This window comes from Cynocephalus volans, chromosome 3 (assembly GCF_027409185.1).
Source record: "Cynocephalus volans isolate mCynVol1 chromosome 3, mCynVol1.pri, whole genome shotgun sequence".
NCBI lineage: Eukaryota > Metazoa > Chordata > Mammalia > Dermoptera > Cynocephalidae > Cynocephalus > Cynocephalus volans.
This window is the reverse complement of record NC_084462.1, coordinates 5,190,228-5,193,847: the sequence shown is the minus strand read 5'-3', so window position 1 is coordinate 5,193,847 and position 3,620 is coordinate 5,190,228.

Below are 3,620 nucleotides of genomic sequence, written 5' to 3'. Positions count from 1 at the left end.
TGACAGGAACTAATACAGAACTCACTCATTAACCCTCCACCCCCCAGGGGGAGCATTAATCCATTCATGAGGTATCTGCCCCCATGACTCAGTTTCCAACACTGCCCTATCAGGGATCAAATTTCCACATGAGTTTTGGAGGGGACAAAACATCCAAACTCCATCAGTTGCTATGGTAAAAGCAGCACAAACATCATGTTTCCCTGCAAGATCTTCAGCTGTGAATAGGAACACGCCAGGGGGAAGTGGCAGAATGGCCACCAGGGATTCTATAATGGAGATTATCTCCATGTAGAATACTATGTTGAAATATTGAAGAGTTTCTACCTTTCTTATCATTATGTTTTCATTTACATTACCAGTTGCTGCTTAATCTCCACACACTTTGTTACTGAACCCAAGTCCAGCTGCTTGCCCTCAAACAAAAACAAATGACCCCCAAATCAAATGTTGGTGAAAAAAGTGGAAGTCAGCTTTAATTCAGAAATACTGGTGACCTGAGGAGAGGTGTTAGGCTAACCCATCTCTCTGGTAAACCTGAAGGAGAATGGCCAGGCTAAAGCCATCTCAAAGACTCAGAGGATTTTTTAAAGAGAGGATTGTGGGAATGGAATGTGTGAAATGAAGAGCAGGAAGGAGGGGGATGTGAGCTGTTGGGGCTCCATGCAGGGAGCCTGGTACAGGGTTTGACCAAGGCTCTGTCTGGTTTCTGTTCCCATTGTTGATGTTTTTTCAGGGTGTCAAGCTAGGGGTAGGTCTCACAGACCCCTCGAGCCTGTTGTCCGGACTGGGTCAGATGCCCTCTATACCCATGTCTACAAGCTAGGTAACAGGAAAAGGTCCTGGGAGCCATGGGTGAAGAAATAATAGGCTTTATTCAGAGATAGGAGCAGCCGCCCTAGAGGCTTCCTGGAGCATCCACCAGAAGCACCATGCATCAGAGCCATTATTCCATTATATTTTCTGTACAATCCAAAACACCTTCAGGGACACAGAATCCAACCCCAGGATGCGAGGGGCAGCATGAGAATTGCCCCACTGTCTGGAACTTCCATACAGAAGATGGTGGACTGGATGGAACTGCACATGTGCAATCACATTAGACAATAAAAAGGAACACCTGGGTGCACATGTGCATATTTACATCAGATGTTTGGCAAGATTCTGAACATCAGAGGGGCCCTGATTATTTTTTATTATTTTCCCAGCACAGGGTCTGGCTTCAGGGTGAAATCAGTGTAGCTTTACTGATGTCTTTCTGGATTTCTCAGGGTCTGGATAGTATGTGTGTGGTCTACAGCTACAGGCTGGCTGGAAAACAACTTTACATTTATGTAAATAATATCATCTTGCCCTGTAACCAAGGTTCAAAATATCAAATAATTATGGGAAAGATGGAACTCAGATAAATGCATACTAAGAATAAAACTGTGTCTTTTAAAATCTTCTAGAGCTAATGCAGTTTTGGATCCCAACATGGTTTCAGTTCTGCTCACTCCAACAATTTCATTTTCAAAAATCCAATTTTAGGCCACACCCACAGTAAGAGATTTCAGTTCACCATCTTGTATCATCCCTTCTTTCTTTGTATTAAATATTCAAAGGAATACTCCTATTTCATTTTTATAGAGCAATTACTTTGTAACTGCCGTTGCCTTATGTGCATTCTTGTCACATTTTGTTTCCAAACAACACCATTATTTATGTATCCCCTAAACTTTTCACTGGAGTAACACATGGAAGAAATGTAAATTAAACACATAATCTGGATTACAACGTACGGAAGGAAAAAACACGGTACAAAAATACGTATATAAAAACAAACAGGAATTTTACTACAGTTCAAAGTGAACCATGTAATATATTGCTTAATACCATAATCTAAAATTAACATTTTATACCCTTTGCAAAAATACTATTCTAGTAAAATTATTTAATCATATTTGTTATCTAAAAAACATGCACAGGTCACTTTTCATTGAACCACTGTAAAAATATTTGGGGCAACTTACCTAAACTGTATACCACAAATATTCCCAGCAGTCATATTGTGCAATGAGACCTATGTGCACAACAGGAAAAGTAATGTAGGAAGCTGTTAGGATGAAGAAAATTTGGGTCCTGCCCAAACAAGGAGTGAGGATTTTCAAGAGTAAACATGCAGAATGTACTACAGGGTCTAACTCAATTTTTTGAAAATCATTAACAACTTTTGCACCTCACCACTCTCTCTTCCTATTCTGCCCATACGGGCAGGCTGATAAGTCCAAGTGCTCTCTCTCTATATATATATGTTTTGGCTGGCTGGTTCAGGGATCCGAACCCTTGACCTTGGTTCTACAGCACTATGCTCTAACCAATTATCTGGCCAGCCACCACAAGTGATCTATTCTTTGGCACCTGCAGGAAGTTTAAACCACATCCAAATACCACTGCTGCAGCACAACCCAGTAATCACCCAAGCCAGACACCTTTCCCTCCTCATTCTATAAACATTCTCATAACACTTTGCTGTATGGCATCATCATTCTCAACATCCAAACCAAAGTTTAGGTGGAGTTTAATTCAGTTGCAGTGGAGTGATCTTAAGTACAAATAAACAAAATATCATAGAGGTGAATGAATATATGAAGATGTTAGTTTATAAAATCCCATTATTGTGGGTTGAGTATCCCCCCAAAGCTCACTGAAACTTAATCCCCATTGACAGTGTTAAGAGGGTGAGAAATCCTTTTATGGTAATTGAAAGGTGGGGCCTTTAAGAAGTGATTGGATTAATCCATTGATGGTTTAATTGTGGTCATGGGCATGATTCTGATGGCTTTAAAAGGAGAACAACTGAAAAGCTTAGCTCTCTCACTCAAGCCATTGACCATGTGACACCCTGCATAGCTGTAGAGACACCACCAAGAACAAGGCCCTCACTGGACTTTGGACTTCCCAGCCTCTGAAACTGTAAGCAATAAATATTGCTTCTATATAAATTACCCAGTTCCAGGTATTTGTGTTGTAAGCAGCAGAAATGTACTAATTCACCCATTGTGTATGTTCATTCTGAAGAGGAAATAATGTCATTAATATTAATGTTTTCAGATGATCTCACTGAGTGCTACATGCATACAAATTGTATTATTTTAATGTTTATCCCCAAATTCTTTTATTTCATATGTATTTTCACTTCATGTAAATCAAAGTGCATGCTACAGGTCTTAGAGGACACACAAGAAAAAGGCATATAGAAATATAAAATCGTGACTGTTCATCAACTGCAATGCATGGTTTAGGGTGTTGGAATCTGAAAATGTACGTTTTTGTTGTTGTTGCTGGCTGGCTGGTAGAGAGATCCAAACCCTTGATCTCTGTGTTGCAACATTAAAATGTGCTTCTATGAGATTTTCATTATACCCACATAAGTACATTACGGCAGAGTGTACAGAGAATAACTCTAATGAAATTTATGATTATATGTTCCCCAAATAACATGTTCATTGATTCCACAATGGAAAAAAATTGTCATACATACTTCAATCTTAAGTTATGAAAAAGATTCAATTTTATTAATTAAAACATGAAAACTATAATGCATTCTGAATAAAACAGAAGCAAAATGTAATGCCAGC